Source organism: Physeter macrocephalus, unplaced genomic scaffold (genome assembly GCF_002837175.3).
Source record: "Physeter macrocephalus isolate SW-GA unplaced genomic scaffold, ASM283717v5 random_410, whole genome shotgun sequence".
Taxonomy (NCBI): Eukaryota; Metazoa; Chordata; class Mammalia; order Artiodactyla; family Physeteridae; genus Physeter; species Physeter macrocephalus.
The window spans coordinates 10,075-21,011 of record NW_021145696.1 but is presented as its reverse complement, the minus strand read 5'-3'; the positions used below and the strand labels follow the sequence as shown (position 1 = coordinate 21,011).

The 10,937-nt window shown below is 50.2% G+C and overlaps 1 protein-coding gene across 1 annotated transcript in view; it reads right to left on the bottom strand.

Moving 5' to 3' along the window:
* Positions 1-631, bottom strand: part of SEPHS1 (selenophosphate synthetase 1) — a 27,815-nt gene extending 27,184 nt beyond the window's left edge. Inside the window, exon 1 of the mRNA XM_024116391.2 lies at positions 440-631. The gene's annotated coding sequence lies outside the window, so the exon portion shown is untranslated. The remainder of the gene's footprint in view (positions 1-439) is intronic.
* Between the last annotated feature and the right edge of the window lie 10,306 nt (positions 632-10,937).

Here is a 10,937-nt window from a genome sequence, read left to right as displayed (position 1 = left end):
GCGCGCGGGGACGGGGGGGGGGGGCGGGGAGGGCCCGGAGGCGCCGCGCGCCGCGCCCCGGGCACCGGGCTGGGCTCTCCCGCCGCGCGCGCGGGCCGCCGCCGCCGCCGCACAAAAATGTCGGCGGGCGAAAAAATTAACCCCTGCGTCGCCGCCCTCCCCCTCCACTCCTCCCCCGCCCTCTTCTCCCTCCCTCCTTCCCCGGCCCCGCGCGGCGGCGGCGGCGGCGGCGGCGCGGGCGGTGCTTCTTTTTTAAAGCGGCCCCACCAAGCCCTGGCTCGGCCCCTCTCCAGGCTGCGCTGCAGAGCGCCGACCGTGCACGGCTCCCGGCGCGGCCAGGCGGCCCGCGAGGGGATCCGCACGGCCGCCCTGGGCCTGCGGACGAATATTCCCCTTTAAGCCTGGTGTCTCGCCCCCCCTCCCCGAGCCAGGCGCTTACCGGTTCGCTTTGCGCCCTCCGCCTCCTCCCGCGAACGGGACTCCGCCGCTCCCACAATGCACTGGGCGCCGCCGGGCTCCCTTAAGCGTCGCCTGAATAAAAAGGCCGCTCCCGGCGGCGGCGCGGAGGGCGGGAGGGCCCCGGGCCGCGCCTGGGCGCCGCGGGGGCTCGGCCTGGCTCGGCGGGCCCCTGCCGGGAACGGGGCCGCCGTGCGCCGCGCGCGAGGGGCCTTTAAGGGCCGGCTCCCTCCCTTTAAGAGGCGGCGGGCCGCGGCCAGAGCGGCTCGGTAGCTGCGTGCGGCCCGGCAAGGGGGCGGGGGCGATGTGCAGGCCCGAGCGCGGCAATGATTGGTCTCGGGGGAGGGGTGGGGGGTTGCAAGCCCGAGGAGAGGTGGCATCCGTTGCATGATGCAAAAAGGATTGATTTCAAAAGTTGCGAGTTGCATTGGCAGCAGCCTTTGGCGCCCGGGCCACCTCCTTTTCCTTGATCCGCTGGAAGGGCCGGGAATGTCCCAAAACCTGGCCGGGCTCAACCGCGCTGCATTCTGCGGGACGCTGTACCTGCTCCCCCGAGCGCTGCCGTTGTTCCTACCGGCAGACAATGAGCGTGGAAACAATTTGAAAATCGAATCGGAGCAGAGGAAAGGCCCCCTCTGCTGCGATGAAGGACTTCGAAACACAGACGGCGCGTTTCGTCAATAACGAGTCTCCCTTCTATTGTTCAGCCTGGCTCGGGAGTTAATATGAGCCTTAGTGAACGTGCACACGTCCTGCAAAGTTTCTTGAACGTTTCATGTGCTTGGTAGGAAGTCAAAGCTTAAGGTTCCTCAGTTACATTGTTTTCTCTCTACGGGTTCAAGTAAACATGGCAGTCTAATACTGTTTGTGTTTGAATGGACACCCATAGGAGCGATTCAGCTTCTGAGATTACTTTTCTCAGGTTTTCAACTTTCTAAGGCACTGCTGAATAAAATAAAGCAAAATGCTTTCCTATGACGTCTTTTAGGGCTCCCCTTAAAACCGAGAAGTGAAGGAGGGAATGCCGATCAAAGTTTTCTAGAGTGGTTCAACGTTTTCCAAATGTATTTTGGGGCAGGAGTGTTTTTTAACCGAAAGGTGCTGTAGGTTCTGTTGTCAGGTTTGTAGGCTACGCAGATGCCCTTTTCATTCTTAAAATTTCTGCTTGGCAATTCCCCAGGGTTTTGATCTAGGTGAGGATGCAATCGTGATGCAGTCTAGGAGACCAGGCTGATGCAGGCTCCTCTCTCTTTTCTCTGCAGCCCTACAGGAAGTTAGGAAAGAACATAGTAGCCTAGATTCTTTGATGTGTTGGACTGTTGTCAGAGTGGCATAACCCACTGGTTGACAAACCTAGATTTGCCTCTGAATCGCCTGGGGAAACGCAGGTACAGGCAATCCCCAGGCAACACTCCAGACCTTCGGAATCCGGGAAGGAGGATACAGATACCTTAACTCCCCTCATCTCCTCCCTTTTAAAATCGATTCCGTGAGTTGTTTGGGGGCATTTTGGTATGTTGTGTGTATTTTTTAGCAAAAAAATGTCACAACTAGAAAAAAAGATTTTGGGGATTGGGGGAAGGTGACAACAGAGGTGAGTAGGGCCCTCTGTGAGGATACATGTTTCATGCCGAGGAGTTTGCTGTTTATGCCGTAGTAGCAGAGTTTGTCAGATTTGGGTTTTACAAGTTTAGCTTGTAAAAGAAGGCTGTACCGCATTTGGGAGGATGCCCTCTCCCAGAAGGAAGAATGGGGCCACATCTCTAGTGAGGAGGGAATTGTACTAGTCAAGCATGGGGTCGAGGGTATCCGAACTGAAGTTGCAGGAATACGGACAAAGGAAGGAATTTCAGGTGATTTCGTGTTTGGTTGGAGGAAGAGGCGTAAGATGACACCCAGATTTCTAGTTTGTGGGGAACCGGGTGAGTAGTGAGGCTACTAGTTGAAACAGGAACTTATTAGCAAGCAAACAGGTTTGGGGGTTAGTTCAGCTTTGGAAATGTTAAATTTCAGGCCCCCCGCCAGATGCTCTAGGCAGAGGGCAATTGGTAAAACTAGGTCTGGCCCTTGGAGTAGGGGTGGACTTTGAGTCTGAGATGCAAATGTGGGCACCCTCAGCATGTACACGAAGTTTGAAGCCCCGGAAAGGGGTGAGATTAACCAGGAGTGAGAGTAGAGGAAGGAAAAGAAAGAGACCTTGGACAGAGCCCTGCGGAGTTTCAAAACTGAGTGTCTGGGCCAGCAAGAGGCGGATCCCTGCTTTGTGTGGGAGGCGAACGGCCTCAGAACCCACTCCTTCCTCCCCCAGGACCTGGGGTTGGAGCTCTCCGGCAGCTCCAGGACAGCTTGAGTCAGATTCTCCCGAGCGGAGTTTGTAGACTCTGGTCTAAGCCGCGCTGCCTTGATTAGCCCGGAGCCGGGCTGCAGCGTTGGGGACAGATACTCCACCAGAGCTCTCCTCCTGCCCTTCCTTTGCCCTAAGCACACGCCTCTCTCTGTGCACCCCTCCCCATCCGTTTTTTTTCTTTCTCTGAGTCTTCCCCAGGCGGCTCCTCAGAGCCCCATCCTGTCGGGAACCATCTCCCCTGAGTTCTCAGGTCCTACTGGCTGCAGCTGAAAGATGGTTCTCCTGGGTTGCATTACCTGGTGGAGGCTTGTTAAAAACACACATTTACCAGCCCCACTCCAAAGATGATATTGATCAGGTGTCATGGGTGGAGGAACTGTGACAAAGATGATTTGCTTGGCCACACTTCAGTCAGGCTCCTGAACCTTCTCCTAGACCCATCTGTGCACTTCCTTGTAAAATCCAGTTTTAGCAAATCTGATCACCCGCAGTATCTGATCAGGGCCCTCAGCCTCCACCATCCCCCAGGTAAACATCTGATCACCCTGGCCTGCCTGCAGCAAGTGCTTCTAGAGCCGTGCTGTCCAATAAATACGGTAACACTCCGTGGTGCGTTTGGAGTGCCTGGAATGTCCCAGCTGAGATGTGCTCTCTGTCAAAAATGCACTGGATTTTGAATACTTAAAATGAAAAAAGAATGTAAAATATCTTTGTGATGTTTCTATTGATTCATCTTGAAATAGAATATTTTGGATATGTTACGTTACATAAAATATATCATTTTATCTCTTTACTTTTTTTTTCTTAATATGGCCACCTGACCATTTAAAATGACATAGGTTGCTCACAGCCTATTTCTACTGGAGAGCTCGGCTCTCTATGATGCCCCAGTCCCCAGAGCCAGAGACACAGGCATTCAAGTACTTACATGAATGTTCCACAGACGCTTCAAATCGAGCATGCTCCAGACCAAAGCAATTCTTTTCCTTCCAACCCTGCCCCCCCTCCCCCGCCCATCCACTCCCCCTCTATTTGCCATCTTGGTGGATGGACGGGTACCTGCTGCACTGCACATGCTAAACCCTGGCCGTCATCCGCAGCTGCTCCCTTTCCATTTCCAGTCTTCACTGTTAGCCGTCAGTTCTACCACCTTGATATTGTTCACATCCAGACCCTCCACTCCCCTCCCACAGTCCCTGTCTCTGTTCATGTCTCATCTCTCCCCGCAACTATTGTGGAAGTCTCCTAATTTACGGGCTTTCTGCTGTGATTTTCACCGCTCTCCGTTCAGTCCAAAGTGATTAATGCTACGGGAATGATATTGATCCAAGGCAACCCTGATCAGTTCTTTCTTTCCCTGCTCAAAACCTTTAGGTGGTTTCCGTGCCTCTGGCTCCATTTCTCAAAGTATGGTACTTATTCATGGGTGTGTGTGATTTTAGGGGGTACAGGGAAGAACATTTTATAGTTACATACACATTTTAACACACACTGGAAAGGTATAACTAACATATAAAACCTGTGATTTTGTGGGCATTATTCTTTAGGACAAAAAGTGAGTCAACTTAAAGTTGTTTTTTTAAGAATATTTGCTTTATGTTATTTATTTATTTTTAATGATAATTCCCAAGGTTTATTTATTTATTTGGGCTGCACCCGGTCTTAGTTGCGGCCGGCAGGATCTTTTTTAAGTTGAGGCATGCGGACTCTTATTAGTTGCGGCATGCATGCGGGATCTAGTTCCCCAACCAGGGATCCAACCGGGCCCCCTGCATTGGGAGCATGGAGTCTTTCCCACTGGACCACCAAGGAAGTCCCTAAAGAACGTTTTAAAGAAAAAATAGCACAGTTTAAAAGTAATGGCATTGGCCGAGTAAATGCATTTCAGATACATTTCAGACTCAATATGGTTTAAAAAAAAAAAAACAAAAAACACTTCACGATCCAGCTTCTACTTTTCCTCTCTCATATGATCTCTAGAAGGTACCCTCTTCCTGTTCTTCAGCCATGCAACCATGCTGGGTGCTTACAGATCTCCAGGCTCACCTTCTCTTTCTACATTTAACCTCTCGGCAGGCGCTAGTCCTTTGCTTGTACCACCTTATCTCCCCTTCTGGCAAATAAGAACTAACCCTATAAAATTCCCCTCTGACAGTCTTCTCTCTGAAGAGTTGTCTGGCTACTCCAGGGAGAACTCCATCTATGGTAGGCAGCATAGCGGTCCCCAGAGATATCCACATCCCAATCGCCTGTGACTGTGTTACCTTACCTAGCAAAACGGACTTTGCAGATGTGGTTAAGGATTTTTTTTTTTTTTTTTTTTGGCCGTGCCACACAGCATGCAGGCCCTTAGTTCCCTGACTAGGGATCGAACACATGACCCCTGCAGTGGAAGCGCAGAGTCTTAACCACTGGACCACCAGGGAAGTCCCATTAAGGATTTTTTTTGGATGAGATTTTCCTGGATTATCTGGATGGACCAATGTAACACCAGGATCCTTATACAGAAAAAAAGGAAGGCAAGAGACGCTGAAGAGTTGTGACAAAGGAAGCAGAGGTCACAGTGAGGTGGGGCCACAAACCAAGCAATGTGAGCAGCTTCCAGAAGCTGGAAAAGGCAAGGAAATGGATTCTCCCCTGAGCGTCCTGAAGGAACCAGCTGCGCCGTCCTATTTTGGTCCTTCCACGTACCTAATCTCTCCTCCACACCTCCCCCCGCTCCCCCCTCCCACTAAAAGCCACGAGCTCCTGGGGAGACTGAATACCTTTGCCTCCCAGTGCTTCGGGCATTCTCTGGCCCGTGGTAGGAGTGACAGGAGAGAGTTACTCTGGAATTGGGGGATGAAAATTGTAAGAAGGTAGGAGGAGTCAACATTGTCATGTGCTACAGAAAATCGACATAAGGGCCAAAAATAGATCATTGGATTTAGTGGCCTTGGGGTACTTAAGTGCCGGTGGAAGACGGGGTGTAGGGGGCCGAGGAGTGAGTGTGGGTTGGCAAGTGCAGATGATGGGTGTAGACACCTCTTTTAAGAAGCATGCTGTAAAAGGGGCAGAAGAAGAGAGACATTTACCTGAGGGGGAGGAGGGGTTTGTTTTTTTATAAGCTGAAAAGCTTTGCACAGGTGCATAAAGCAAAGCAAAGGAGACTAAAGAGGTAGGAATGAGGAAGGGTAGCTGGTAGAACAAGATCCTGGAAGGAGGGGAGCGGCGAGGCATTCTGGCACCTGGTTGGAGACAGAAGAGGAAGCAGGTGTGGATGCTCCGGTAGCTAAGTTTAGTGGGTGGATTGTACAGTGTTTGTTCTGCTTTCCTCATGGGCTGTCAGTTCCATGCAGGCAAGGACCATGGCTATGGGCTCAACAAAGTGACAACAGTTAACACTTCAAATCGCTTGCTGTGTGCATGCCAGGCAGGCTTCTAAGAGCGCGGCACAGATAAATTCACGTAATCCTCCTAACAACCGGATGAAGTAGGTACCATTATTATCCATTTATAGGTGAGGAAATAGAGGCACAGAGACAGTGAGTAACTTGTCCAAAGTCACAGGGGCAGAAAGTGGAGGACTTGATTTGAACCCAGGCCATCTGTCTCCCAAGTCCACACTCAAAGATGCAGGCACTCACTGAGTAGTTGTCAAGTGACTGAGAACGCAGTCTGCTTCTTATGTCCCCCCGCCCCCCCGCAAATAGCAGGATGGTTTACCCTCCTGCAGCTACCTTCCCCCTCCCCCTAGTGGGGTGTTGTCCATCTGCATTGTCCTCTCACACAAATGAGGCCTGACCGAAAGGGTCACAGTCTGCTGGACCAAGGTTGAGGTCACACAGATGCCTGAGATATTATCCCTCACGCTCCACCTCGAGGCAGGGACGACAAATGCTCGGTTCCATTAGGATGACCCCTTCTGGACACCTTGCTCTCCCCTCTGCGTCCCTCTCAGCCCAGGCCAGACTAGGATCCACTAGGCCATCCCTTGCTCCCCAGCAGGTTACAGGAGCGTTCCTTCCGCACCGCCCATCACCCCCTGCAGGCCTGCCTTTGCAGCCCTAGAACCGTCTGCTAGCAGGGCTTAGGGCCTGGGGGCAAGTGTCAGAACCCCGACTGAAGGTAGGTTTCTGTGGGGGGCGGAGCGGGGCAGAAATTCAGATCCAGAAATTCAGATCCAGAGGTAATAAATTCAGAGCCTGGAAAGGAAAGATGGGGCCTTGGCAGCTCTCATGGGAGAGCAAAGTAGCGTCTGTGCCTTGAACCACTCTCTGTCGACCCCCTCACAGCCAGCATCGTCCTGGTGGGCAGGTTCTAGAACGGAACAAGATCCCTAAGGCAGATTTTAGCTGCATCCTGATCTTTTGGGGGCGTTCTCTGTTTTCCCCTAGGCCTCTATCTAGGCTTATTCTTTTGTTTGTTTGTTTTTGGTTTTGTTTTTTGTGCGCAGGCTTGTGGGCTTTCTCTAGTTGTGGCGAGTGGGGGCTACTCTTCTTTGCAGTGCAGACTCAGTAGTTGTGGCACACGGGCTTAGTTGCTGCATGGAATGGGTTTCTTGTTGGAAGCACTTGGTTGGGTTTTGATATTTTTTACCTACTAAATTTTTGCATTTTAATGAAAGTATCTTAGCAATTTACACTTAAAGAGTAGCATTAGATTTAATTAATTTATTTGTTTATTTATCTTTGGCTGCGTTGGGTCTTTGTTGCTCTGCACGGGCTTTCTCTAGTTGCAGTGTGGTGGGGGGGCACTCTTCGTTGCGGTGTGCAGGCTTCTCATTGCGGTGGCTTCTCCTACTGCAGAGCATGGGTTCTAAGTGCGCAGGCTTCAGTAGTTGTGGCACACGGGCTTAGTTGCTGCATGGCATGTGGGATCTTCCCAGACCAGGGCTCGAACCTGGGACCCCTGAATTGGCAGGTGGATTCTTAACCCGTCCTACCAAGGAAGTCCCTAGGCTTATTCTTGTAACTACACACCTTTCTTGATCAATCTAACTCTCTCAAGGGCTAAGGCTGCAGATCCCTGTCTATATAAGAGAAACTGGCTCTTTTTTCACACTATGAAATTTTCCAGTGATCCAAATCCCAGTAAAAATGGTAACAGCTTAAAGGCCAATCAAATTTTTTTTTCTTGAGTGCCATAAACATGCTTTCTCCCTGTTTTTTTTTTTTTTTTTTTTTTTTTTTTTTGCGGTACGCGGGCCTCTCACTGTTGTGGCCTCTCCCGTTGCGGAGCACAGGCTCCAGACACGCAGGCTCAGCGGCCATGGCTCACGGGCCCAGCCGCTCCGCGGCACGTGGGATCCTCCCGGACCGGAGCACGAACCCGTGTGCCCTGCATCGGCAGGCGGACTCTCAACCACTGCGTCACCAGGGAAGCCCTTCTCCCTGTTTTTAAATATCATTTCTCTCATTTCACCATTCTTTTTTTTTTTTAATATTTATTTATTTATTTGGCTGTGAGGGATCTTTTTTGCTGCATGCAGGATCTCTTTTTTTTTTTAGTTGCAGCATGGGATCTTTAGTTGTGGCATGCAGGATCTAGTTCCCTGACCAGGGATCAAACCCAGCCCCCTGCATTGGGAGCGTGGAGCGCTAGCCACTGGACGCCAGGGAAGTCCCTCATTCCATCATTCTTGCCTGAAAAGTCAGGTGAACAATAAGCCTTATCTTTGAGCAGCTAGTAGTTTGCAGGCGCTGTGCTCAGTGTTGGGACTCTGTGAACAGGTCAAGATCCCAATCAATGAAAGAGAATTGCTGTAATACCAAGTGCTAAGTCAAGGTCTCAGGGATTTCTTTCTTTCTTTTTTTTTGGAGAGGAAGGGCAAGAGAAGATCTATGAACCTTCTGAAATTACGTGCAAAATTGTACCTACTTGTGCAATTCTGGGAAGAGAGTTCCTAGCTTTTATCAGCTCCCCGGAGGGGTCTGTGACCCCCCCCCCAAACTGAGTAATATGGTGGCAAGTGCTGGGGGAGAACAGAATCTGAATTGAGAGGAGCAATTGGAAATATAGGGAGTGCATTATTATTCCATTAGTTCACTAATGCTACAGTCATTACAATAATCATTTATTTTCTTCAGTGGTCTTTTACAATCTTTGGTAAAAACCATAGCTTTTTTGGCAAGAAAAAAGGTCACAAGAAATTCAAGTCATGGCGTTTGACTTAAGAAGAAGTGAATCGGTTATTTCAAAAGGAAGGAAGCTCGTTGGAGTAAACTCCATAGTTAAGAAGTCCCCTGCAAGCCCCCTGGAGGGTCTCCCCTCTCCCCACCAAGCCCGGGGCTCCCCCTGAGACCCACTCCCTGCAGCACCCCGCATGCATGGCTCTGAGTGTAATCGGCCGAGGCGGGTGCTCTCCACTGAAATACAATTAACAATGTGATGCTTTCCGAAATTCTGGCTCTGCACCACCCCAAATTTAGCCACATTCCACAAGATCCCACTATGCTGTGGTGTTGTCCCTGGCGAATCCCATTTTTCTTAAGCACAAAAGTGATTAATTTGGTGCTATAAAGTGAAGATTTCATTGTTTGCACCCCGCGAGTAGCAAAGGCTACAAAATTAATGAAGTTTTCCCTTTGTCTCTTTGATACACGAGAGATAACACGGAGGGAAACAAAACCAGCTTATTTTCCTTAACTGCATCTTCACATTCCTGTCTCTTCCTGTCTCTACTGATTAAAATGAGTGAGGTTTCGCACATAATTTCCAAAAATGCATAGATTACTCCCCCCGCTCCCCCTAAATCCTGAGACCTTGAGAGCCATCCACTCCTGATTCGTTTTCCAGCTTTTCCCTCCACCATTCCATTCCCTCTTCCATTAAGGAAAGCTGCTCTTGCCTTCTGGCCAGAGATCCTATCCCAGCCATTTCCAGCTTCCTGTCCTTCAGGGGTTGGTTCTGCAATATAATAAACGAAGGGTCTTGGTTACTTGGTTCGGGTGCATTTCTTCCCGCTTTTCTGAATTACATGTAATTGGCTCTCCCCTGCCCCCTAGTGTCTAAGTCATATTGGAATGAATGATGAGTGTTCGAAGCCCAATTCTCCCTAGTATTTGGTGGGGGAGGAGAAAAGAGAGGAAGAGGTGAGGAAGGGGAGAAGCAGAGAACACAGGTAGAGATGACGTGTCTGTGCAGATATAAGATTCAGGCTTTCTGTCTATTTCCTGCTCTCACAATTGGTGAAACAAAAATTGGCTCCAGAACCAAGCCCTAAGTGGACTAGAGTTCACTGTTCTGCCAGCAGAGGAGCAGCTATTTATTCACGTTCTTTGTTCCCCATACTTAATCCGTGCCTGACTCCGCCCTTTGCTCCCAAATACACCGTCTCCCTTAATTATCTCCTCTGCTGTGAGGCTGCTTGGGAAAAGAATTACAGATTGAGTTCATCCTACCCGAGGGTTCCTGTCCTTGTCTGGCACTTGCTCTGTGTTGTGATGTGTGAGGCTTGTGCTGGACACGGCTCAGAGGTGGACCCAGCCTCGGGGCCTCCAGACACGAAACTAGACATCCAGGATACAAGTGAGGAATGATAAATAAATAACGGCGGAGGCAGAAATCGGTTTTAGTTTAAGTTTCTCGGGGCACCCACATCTGGAATGCAGGGACCATGGCTGGTTTTGGATGAGGTTCAGGTTTGGCCCTCCTTGGCTTGAATTCCTCTGAGCTGAGCCAGTCTACCTGGCTGCGGTGGTACTGTTTTCTTCAAAGAGAGTGAGCAGGCATGTTTCCATTTCCATGCTTGGTGGCTGGGTCCAAACAACACGTGGGTGGTTGTACTGGATGAGCCTTAAGGTCCTTTTCTACCTGGAGATTCTGTGATCCATTTAAAATGGGTGTGCACCCCTGAGAGTTTGTTGGTGGTGATTTCCTCTGCTGGGTCTGGCTTCCTGTTGATTCTGCTTTACCGAATATTGCTCAAATCCATTCATTGTTTTCCTCCACCGGTTCTTCCTAAGTTCATATTTCATTTGCCTGAATGACTTGCAATGGTCTCTGCTATGGACTGAATGTTTGTATCCCCCTAAAATTCATATGTTGCAGCCCAAACCCCCAATGTGATGGTATCAGGAGGTGGGGCCTTTGGGAGGTAATTAGGTTTAGATGAGGTCATGTGTGTGTGGCCCCTATGATGGGATTAGTGCCC